Source organism: Silurus aristotelis (genome assembly GCF_946808225.1).
Source record: "Silurus aristotelis genome assembly, chromosome: 1".
NCBI lineage: Eukaryota > Metazoa > Chordata > Actinopteri > Siluriformes > Siluridae > Silurus > Silurus aristotelis.
In genome coordinates, this window is record NC_139574.1 from 21,513,272 (window position 1) to 21,524,380 (window position 11,109).

The 11,109-nt window shown below is 36.2% G+C and overlaps 1 long non-coding RNA gene across 1 annotated transcript; it reads left to right on the forward strand.

Moving 5' to 3' along the window:
* The first annotated feature begins 7,057 nt into the window (after positions 1 to 7,057).
* Positions 7,058 to 10,880, forward strand: LOC310726841. The gene is made up of 3 exons (XR_014533837.1): positions 7,058 to 7,142; positions 9,749 to 10,083; positions 10,528 to 10,880. It is a non-coding gene; the product is annotated as an uncharacterized lncRNA (long non-coding RNA).
* Positions 10,881 to 11,109: the final 229 nt, after the last annotated feature.

An 11,109-nucleotide genomic window follows, 5' to 3' on the forward strand; every position in this document is an offset into this window, starting at 1 on the left:
TCTGATGAATTATGTAGGCAGTGGTGAGGAAATTAAATGTGCGGAGGAAGGGTTTAAATTTTAATCTGAGTGCTTAGGTAAATGTTAAAGCACAAGGAAGAACTGTTCCTGAATAAAATATCCTCCTACAGTTCAGTGATGTTTTGCTGCCTACAATAAGACAGGTGTGTTGTGCCAACAGAAATTAACTGCAGTCAAACAAACTGTTTACAGTTCAATTACAAGTAAGCCATCCCTCAATACATGTCTTATTCCCACAAACACTGTAATAAATAATTCTGTTTTACATTCTCTGTGTTCATTTAGAGTATCAGTGGGTTGATAACCTTGGCAGTAATAGCACAATCTTTTAGGAAACTCATTAATTCAGTACCCGAACTTCTCCTATTAATTTTGTCTGTGCCAACCTCAATCAATTTCATCAAATTCCTTTGCAAACTTTTAGGCATATAAAGCAAGAGGCAGGGTTTGCAAAAAGATCACCTCAGAGCAGTGGTTATGTAGATAAGGAAATACCATAGGGCTAAAGAAGACCAGTTCTCTGTCAGCCACCCTCTCACTCTATTGTTACCAGCTTCATGCTTCAGCACACTCTAAATTTTCCCTGTCACACTCCAATAAACCTAATTGTCCAAAGTAAATGAGCTAATTTCTGAAGTTCCAGTTTATATGGCTGAGATAAGTAGCTGGCTGATTGATTGGGGACTTCTTTCTTTTCTTTTCTTCTTTTCATATGATTGCACATGTGCAGAGAGAGAGAGAGAGAGAGAGAGAGAGAGAGAGAGAGAGAGAGAGAGAGAGAGAGAGAGACGTGGAAAGAGAATATAAGTTTGCGTGTGCATGTGTGGGTGGTGTGCTAGGGTCTAGTATTATTATTATTATTATTATTATAAGTATTATTATTATTATTTGTGTTGCTTATAGGCTTATTTAACCCCTATTTTTCATGTCCAACAAATGAGAAAATAAAGAGATTTTGGGAAGGTGTTACATAGATTTGGTTGTGCAGATTTGTGTTCATTTATCCACAGGGGTGTTAGTAAAGTCAGGTACTGATGTAAGGTGAGGAGCTCTGGAGTGCATTCACCATTCCAATTCATCCCAAAGGTGTTTAGTAGGGTTGAAGTCAGAGCTCTATAGCAGCCCACTCACCCCATGTAAACTATATCTTTATGGAGTCCACTTTATGCATAGGAGCATTGCCATGCTGGAACAGGTTTTTGTTTTCTAGTTCAATGGAAATTAAAATAAATGTAATGCTACTGCATTCAAAGGCATCCTATTCAATTGTGTGCATCCATCTTCAACAATTTGAGGAACACATATGGCTAGGAAAATCTGAAAAAAATCAGCTCTGGGCTGTAGCCAAGGAGCAGCAAATAGATAGAAAGTGGAATCACTCAGTAGACAACCACAACCATCTCTATTTTATAATCTCCCTGTCAGGTTTTATATATATTTGTCTTAATGTTGCAGTGTAATAATGTAAATATATATATATATATATATATATATATATATATATATATATATATATATATATATATATATATATATATATATATTTATTTATTTTTACATTATTACACTGCAACATTAAGACAAATGGTGTTGTGGACGCTTTTTGATTGTGCATAATCATCACCATCTGTGTTCCTACATTATTTTAATAATTAATTAATAATAAATATTAGCGCTAAATCAATAGCTGTGAGAGAAGAATATCTGCAAGAGTGAAAGGGTGGTGAGACCTGTTGGGGGTGGAGCTGGAAGATGTATTCGTTGGGAGTGATGAGGATGGACAGGATTAGAAACCAGTTTATTAAAGGGACAGCGCATGTAGGACGTTTTAGGGAAAAGGTGAGAGAGCCCCGATTGAGATGGTTTGGACATGTGCAGAGGAGGGACATGGGGTATATCAGTAGGAGAATGCTGAGGATTGAGCCACCAGGAAGGAGAAAAAGAGGAAGACCAAGCAGGTGGTTTATGGATGTGGTGAAGGAAGACATGCAGGTAGTTGGTTTAAAAAATGCAGATGTAGAGGACAGGGGGGTATGAAAACGGATGATCCGCTGTGGCGACCCCTAATGGGAGCAGCTGAAAGAAAAAGAAGCTAAATCAATAGTTATAATATGGCTGACTGAAATAAAGACCTGCCTAATAAATGAAATAAGTTATTGTTCAAAAAAAATATTATATAACAGTGATTAAATAACAAGTAATGTTATAGAATAGTGAATACCGAATAGTAACAAACAGATGCAATACATTTTATTGCAGTGTAAACCATTATCATTAATGGCAGAAGTGTAATTAATTATTACTCATGTAAGATTTTAAAACACTGCCACAATTTCAGGCTTATCTTCTATTATATAAAGCACTTTACATCCTGCTTTAAATTAAATAATAATTATATTATGTATAAAAACATGATTTATATTGGAGTTTTCCTAATAATATATTACTTGTAGCATGAGCAACTGCAGTATTACTGCAGCTCACTTAGAGGAGTTTATTGCATGTTGCAAGTTTTGCACATTAGGGTGCTTGTTTAATGCTTTTATCTAAATCTTCAGGTCATAGACAAATAGCGCAAAAGTGTAACTTAGAAACAGAACAGAAAATGGCTGCAGCTGCTCACTTTTTATTAGTTTTCTCATTTGTATCTCATGAAAATGAAAAACATGGTAATGACAACTGGTAATACTGTTCTACACACTGAAAATTATTATATGCCATATATTCACACATTTAATAAATATATATAAAATACAACTATCTGTAAATGCTAATTTAAGTAGCAACAGAAAGAGATCACACAGTTATTCTTTAGTCATGCCTATTGTGTATTGTCCTTACATGCAAAAAGTTGTCATATTATTGTAAAAAAAACAAAAAAAAAACAAATGCATATTGTGTATATGGATGTGATTGCAGTTCCCTCGAGTAGCTGGGTGATGCAATACTGATAATAGAAGATATTATGATATGCCAAACTCCTGTCAAGCTAAACACTACAGAGTATTCACAGGAGAGTGCATGTTTCATTTTCTTCTTATTCTGTGAACTCTGTATAATCCCATTTAATATGTAACATTGAAAAGGTTTCTGGTCAAACAGAACACAACAAGAAAGGAAACATAGTAAAGAAGAAAATTAACTGAGTCTTTGACAGCCGCAGAATGGGTGACATTGTAGAGGTCATTTCTATGAACACTTTTGGACCTACGCCCAGATGTTAGGGCACGGATAACATTCAGGCTACTGCTTTTTTTTTTGCTGACTCATCATGGCCTCCATCTGTACAATGCACAATAGAAGTGTGCTAACATTAAGGAGGTAACAATATAGGGACTGCCTATACAGTGAGTTTCAAAGCCATATGCAGAATGTGTGTGTGTGTGTGTGTGTGTGTGTGTGTGTGTGTGTGTGTGTGTGTGTGTGTGTGTGTGTGTGTGAGAGAGAGAGAGAGAGAGAGAGAGAGAGAGAGAGAGAGAGAGAGAGAGAGAGAGAGAGAGAGAGAGAGGTTTGTCATTATTTTGACCTGTGCCAGATGTTGCTTGGTGGAGCATTGAGAATGGATAGTCATTTCTTCCGAAGGGTACATCTCAATTAACAAGCTGGTGCAGTGTCCATTAACAGATGAAAGGTAACTTCTGCACTATCACACTATTGATCTGTCTGAGTGATCAATCTTGAAGAAAGGAAAAAGATAACTATGTGCCATATTACATTAGTAGAAAATTGTGTAATTTACCCCAAAAGCTATTTCTACTTTCTTTGCTCTTAGGGGCAAATAAAAAAACAGAACTCAAACACTTCCAATCAGAATTTCAATCAGCTCATGGACTTTAGCGTTTCTTTAAAAACGGTTATATTGGAGATGTTTGTCCTGAGCAGGAAATGTCAAACTAAAATTGACTAGAGTGAAAGACTTTAAAACAGACTCATGAAATTGTTTTTTAGCCTGCTTTTCATTTTCTGTGGCAAATTTCTGCAAGTTTCTTGGCACCAAAATATCGTCAAATAAATTCAAGAAGCTTTTATTATTATTTTCATCAACTTTCTCCAGGACCCTGGTGCTACGTAGAACAACATAGAACTACATCACACAACACAGAGCTTCATAACAGTACACATAGCTAAGGACTAAAGAAAGTTGTCCTAGCCACATAAAGTGCATTGTGTGCAACCCAGTGCAAACAGTCCAGACAAAACACAGGGCAAACAGACAACACAAGACAGTGTGCGACAGATACACAAAACACAAAATAAACAGGAAACCTTTTAATAATGTATTATATAGTACAATGTGCAAAAGGAAACTGTATAGTGTAGAGTGTACTTGTAAATAAACACAAAATGTAAACACAAAAGGTTGTGCAAAACAGCAACAGCAGTGCAAAATAGCAACAGCAAGATATCACAAGATAACCCACCTATAAATAACAATGCAGGTTAGTGATGACATTTTCATTCACTTTGTTACAGGCAAGTGATCATTTGTCCATTGGGTTTTTGATTTGGGTTGTGCAATGTGGAACAGTAATTGTTGTCTATTATATTCAATAATATCATGCACATTCTTTTTGCAAAACCTGTAACCAATAATCACCCCAAAACTCAAATACTAAAATTGTAAATCACACTTTTTTTTTCTGTATAGGGATTTCCCTTCACTTTGCCAGCCCTTTTATGTATTGACATCCCTATTACTCCATTCAATTTCTGACATTTGTGCTGTCATTTTCATCACTATTAAAGACACCATTCTAATACCTTAATCCATAGCTTTTCAGATGTTTTAATGTGCATTTATTAGAAGCATGCTTGACCTTGGGTCATGAACTTTAATCTATAAGGTAGGTCAAGTAACCTCTTTTCAAATGATAATAAGCCATTACAAAGAGGAGAATTAGAATGTTAGCTAAATACTGCTCAGCCTATTGTGTTTGCCTTGTCTATTTCACTCAAATCTGATGCAAAACACATTCACAGTCGAGGCAACACACCACAGCAAGGATGAACAATTCAATGAATAAATCCATGTACAATAGATGCAAAGCAAAATTTACAATATAGCCAAGAATGATTTCATCTGCACTCAGCCACTGATTTATACCAGTTAAACTAGCAGCAAATGTTTTCAGGATTCTGTTCACTTTCATGTGTGAACACAAGGTCAAAAAGGTCTACAGGTCTAGATCTCCTATTGGTCCTTTCTGTACTTTGACAGGTGTTGAACAGGTGTCCTCTAACAGGCTAAATGGGTCAGACATGTTCAAAGGCAACAGAAGTCAGGTCCATGTTAGACAACGACCTGACAGCTCGCCTATGGCATCATGCTGAGAAACACGGTCAAATCCAGCAGGTTTGCACTTCTTCAGCCCTTGCCGGGCAACTGAAGCCCTCTGCTGGACTAACAGATGGAGGGGCTTTCATTGTTGACAACCACATGCTCTTCCAGTAGTTGCTAGGTCAGTTTGGCAGCAAGCCCTCATGTGTGCAGATAGCATACACATCAGTCATGCTTACCTTGTGGGAAAGCAGATCATCTGACCTCAGGTCTGATTCTGACTATGAACATACTGTAGTTCAAGTGTGATCAAATAATTCCCTGAGCAAGGAAATCTAGGACTCAAAGAACTTTAGATGTTCATATGTATGTCAGAAAAGATCAAATGCAATCAGTTTTTAAATGCCCAGGGCCCATGCGATATGCTTGAACATTGGTTCTGCATGTTTCCTGTCCATCTTTCTGTTTCCACAGAAAGAGCTAGGGTTTTTTGTCAAATGTAAGCAGCAGGTAGACAGCAGGTGAGATGTCCGCTTCATGTCCTTCTTCATATGTTTTCCACCCCTGGATTTATGAGTTTGTCATGAGCAGCTGAAGCATGCTGGCCAGGGTTAAGGTCCAGACAAAGCTCAGAGAGATAGGTTGACCACCCACTGATCAGCACAGATGCGCCAGAGGACACTGAAACTGAAACCTCCAATAAAAAGGAAATTTTTTTTCAAGACAAAACTAAAAAGTTATATTACAATGACTTGCATCCCCAAAAGGTTTCACATTTCTACCCTAAAACCATTACTTTAGCATTACTTGTGGGGAAGCATTGCAGAGCGCCAAGCACATATAAACACAAACTCACTTAAACCTATGGGGTATTTTAACTGTCATGTTTTTAAAAAGTAGTAAGAAACCAAATATTCTGGTGACCAGAGTTGTACTGGCAACGTGGGAGAATTGAGAAATATAAATGTTCTGAAAAAATTTTTGTTATAGTGTCTTAAATAAGGTAAAATTAACTATGGCTGTTGGCTTAACTCAAGACAATTAATCAAAAATCATGTTTGTTATAGTCTTACTAAAAGTGAAGCTTTTGTACGGTGGAATAAAGTCAGTCCATTTGCGTTCTAATCTCTAAACACCAGCTACATTTTCCAAATGCAGACATTTGTCACTGTGTTGCCAAGCTAAGCTATCCAACGTCACATTGCTGGAAGCCATTTTAAATTAAGGTAATCAAAGTGTTTGTTCTGCCCTGTGCTTCCTAATGGCACTTGTAAAGCATTGTAATGCATATAGACCGGCATGTAATCAGAATTTCAAACAAAAGCACATTTGTTATTTTTTCCTACTGACAAAACACATTGCATGATTTTGTGGTCCTGAATACAGACAGAGAAAAATCTACAGAGGTAGCAAATAGGACTCAAGACCACCATTGTCAAGTATAATGCAAGTTGAAGACCAGGGCTAGAGTCATGTTCGAGGGGAGTTGTTGCAAAGTCAAGTTTGACTGAGTCCAAATGAATGTAAGACATCATTTTCAATGTATTCATTTCATGTAGTTGTATTAATTTGTGCATTTCCCCAGGGATTAGGCATATGTTATAGAAGTGTTTCTGCATTCTCTACTTCCTCATAAAAAGCATAAACACAATGTAGAGAGGTGAGGCATTAATTTATGCTCATTTGCGAAAGAAAAACTCCTAGTGACATGCAAATCAAAACTAATGCTCAGGATTCTTATGCCCTGGAGCAGAATAATGAGTATGGGAAACCTTGCCAACTGACACATGGACATAAGGCAAAGCTCTTCAGACAGGAGCCTCTCCTGAAGCCACTGGGGATGGTATGTGCATCTATCTATCTCTGTGTGTGTGTGTGTGTGTGTGTGTGTGTGTGTGTGCGTGTGTGCGTGTGTGCGTGTGTGTGTGCATGTGTGTGCATGTGTGTGCATGTGTGTGTGCGCGTGTGTCTTTAAGCAGAGGGACAGAATTTGGCTTGCTTTCTGGGAAACGGCACATCAAACCCACAGCTGCAAGCGTGAGGGGACTCCAGCTCTATGACAAAAAGTTCAGTAGTGAAGAGCTGGCAGGCGAGATATGCTTTCACTTAGGGATCACAAGCTGAGAGAGGATGTATTCAAAACTCTCTAACGCTTTTTCGCACACTCTCTCTTCTCTCACACTCTTTTTTTTCTCTGGGAATAAACTTGAATAAACTTGAATAAACAACCGTTTGCTTTGTGCAGAGCTTCCCCTCTGAAACAGTTCTCTGAATGAAATGCCATCTCCAAGCATTTTATTTCCACAATGGTTACAGAGAATTCAAGCCATGCTGAGCTGACGAGCCATGAGACAAGAGCCGAGGCATGGTTTCATTAATAGATCAGCTCCTTTTGTACCTTTCAAACATGTGAGCTGCAAACAGTTTCTTGCAGTAAAATAACATTTACTAAATGTACGCATTATTGAAAAAAATCATTTCATGTTAGGAATATCACTATAACATTAAAGATAAGAGTCAGTTCTGGAAGGTGGAACTCCTTAAAAACATTGATGGTAGTTGCAGTAATTGCATTAAAAGCATCAGCATGAATCTGTCCTTATTGCTTAGAGCTTGAGAACTTTAACTGTACCATATGGTTCACAACCACTATCTGAGGAGCTCCACCCTTCATACACACAGTCTCATATTGAATTTAGTTTGTTGAAAATACATAACTCATATAGTGTCCTCTTCTCTCTCTCTCTCTCTCTCTCTCTCTCTCTCTCTCTCTCTCTCTCTGTCTCTCTCTCTCTCTCTCTCTCTCTCTCTCTCTCTCTCTCTCTCTCTCTCTCTCTCTCTCTCTCTCTCTTCTCCAGCTTTGTCATTGCCGTCATTTGCATTTGGCTGAGAAGCCATTAGAATTTTAATGAAGCTGACCCTGGAGGGAGGACTTCACCAGCCCTAAATAACGCATTCCAACCCTGAAATAAGAGCAGAATTTGTATTATTTAATCAATTAATTATTTTTTTTTTTCATAACTAGTCTGTTACCATCATAGTTATTTTTATGCTCTGAATATTTTATAGATATAACAATAATCTGTAATTCTGTAGATGCAGACAGATTGCATGGCTAGATCAATATTTCTTCTACTTCACGAATTTGCCTCATAATGCCTTAAAAGAATGTATAGCTGGTGAATTAGAAGAAAAATGAATATCATTGTTATTGGGTGGAGCTTTTCCCTAATGTGCATGATTTCCTGCCTCATTATGGCATTAATCTCAACTCTCTCATTTTCTGTAATTACTCATTTGTGAAGGCTAAAATAATTATGTTTAATTGCCTTCCAGAGCACAGGATTTGGATTTGTGCCTCATGAACCACAGTAAAGGGTGACATAAGCCCTTATCTGACTTAAAGAGGAGTCTTCTTGAAAACTGCAAGATTTTTTCAATGGAATGGAGGATGTATTTTTAGACTCTGTGCACTGAGAACTGGATATTCATCAGAAACAGGTCATATGGTTTTATCAGCTAATCAGTAGTGGTGGCACCTTTTAAAGTATAATCTATTGCATTTACTCAGTCTCCGTTAATAAACCTGAGCTCACTAACACTAAACTCAGATGCACACAGTTTGTTTATCTGTCTTTATTAACAAAAGTAAATAAAGCAATCAAATGCTGCTGTGCTAAATATGCATATTATAGTATGATTATGATAATGCTATAAAAAGATAATAATCAGGCCATAATGTAAAGATGACTGAAGCAAAAAAAGAAACAGCACATACGCTAATAGCTAAATGAATGCATGCATACATGAACACATAGACAAGGTAGTGCATTAATAGAATGACTGTAAAAGGATTAGAGATTTAATAAAAAAGACATAGTTCAGCAATTAAAAAAATAAATAATTACAGCTACTCAAAAATAAGCAACTCTTGGCAAATAAAAATTCCATCCACAATTTAATTCAATATTTTAAGAATTGTAAGATTTCTATTTGTAAGCATTTGTGGTTATAGGGTAAAACAAATAAAGTGGGGATTTAAATGAGAAATAGTAAAAAAATATATAATAATAATAATAATAATAATAATAATAATAATAATAATAATAATAATAATAATAATAATAATAATAAAAATAATAATAATAATAATATTAATAAACATAATAATAATAATAATAATAATAATAATAATAATAAAAGAAAGAAAGAAAGAAAGAAAGAAAGAAAGAAAGAAAGAAAGAAAGAAAGAAAGAAAGAAAGATATTTTTGAACCACAATCAGAATATGTTGCAAAATAAAATGAAATTACAAAACAATTTGAATAGAACTGAATAAGCTCTGTTAGATATGAAACATGCTCAGCCCTATGTGAACTGCCTGTGCGTTTACATTACTCGTGTGTGTGTGTGTGTGTGTGTGTTTGCGCGTGCGTGCGTGTTGTTTCAGCTCCAGGCAGGAAAAGGATTGGCTCCCCCCTGAGGGCCTCTGGCTCCCTGCAGCATGTGGAAACCATGGCGCGTTGCCAGGATACAAGCCCCCAGTCTGTACTGACAAGCAGACATGAAGAGCAAAGATTAATTATTTACAAGCACACCCCTGTATGCTGTGACGACTTGGCACTTTTCCTGCATTAAATGTCACTATCTATGAAGCCAGTGCCATTACTACTTATTTCATGCACCTCTTGATTGTGATGCATGAACGTTTTACACAAATATCTCTGAAACAGGGCGAGGAATATTCTCTGCACCAGCAGCAGCACATCAGCTCTCATGTGTGAGGTACTACAAGCACGATTCCTTTGTCATTATTAAAGGGGCGACAGTGAAATTTTCCTAAAAAGGCTTAAGTCGTTTAAAGATTATTCTCTTGACATATCCATATCATCAGGTTGTTCCCTCAGAAATACATTTTCTTTGAGTATAAGCTGATTATGAATAATTTAAATGGAAACAAAATTCAATGTGAGAAGGTTTACATGGATATATATATATATATATATATATATATATATATATATATATATATATATATATATATATATATATATAACACTTTCTTTTATTACACAATGCAAAATTATATATTTTTTAAATTAAATATATATATTTATATATCCAATTATATTTATTATCATTTATGCAAAGCAATTTCAAAGCATGCAGAACAGTGTAGGTTTTAATGGAGGCTTGCGTTAATGTGATTGTTTCCATTCACTCTGCCAGATTTCTCTTATCATCTACCCTGTGATGCTACAGCAAAGTGATGGCATCCATGCCCCTGTCCCCCAATCGAGACTCGCCTTTGTTCTCTTTTTCCCCTCAAATCCCTTATGCGCGTGGTGCAGAATTTTATTTGCATTTGCTCTCATACATATTCATAGCAGCGGGGTCAGCTCACATGGAGAGGAGTGATTTAATTGGGCTTTGGACATAGAGGCTCCTGAGTGACAGGTGGAGGAGGTGGATCCCCACTGCTCGAGGCACTACTGACCCTGAGCTGCCTTTCTTTTGTTCTATCCTTTTTGTTCAGAATGAGAAAACCTTTAATTCAAGATAACACATAAAATAATTGAATTTAAATTTGCAACTTTAGCTGCATCTTTATATGATTACGGGTTACGTATACAAGCCATAGAATGGAGAATTATTATATTGAAATATAAAAATATGTACAATTCTTTATAACTATGGCTGTGTACATTTTTTTTTTTATTTGTACAAAATTGTCATTGTTCTTTTAAATTGTTAGCCTGATAGATATGAAAGAACCATGTAACAAACAGCTCTCTCTAGAATTGAAATCTT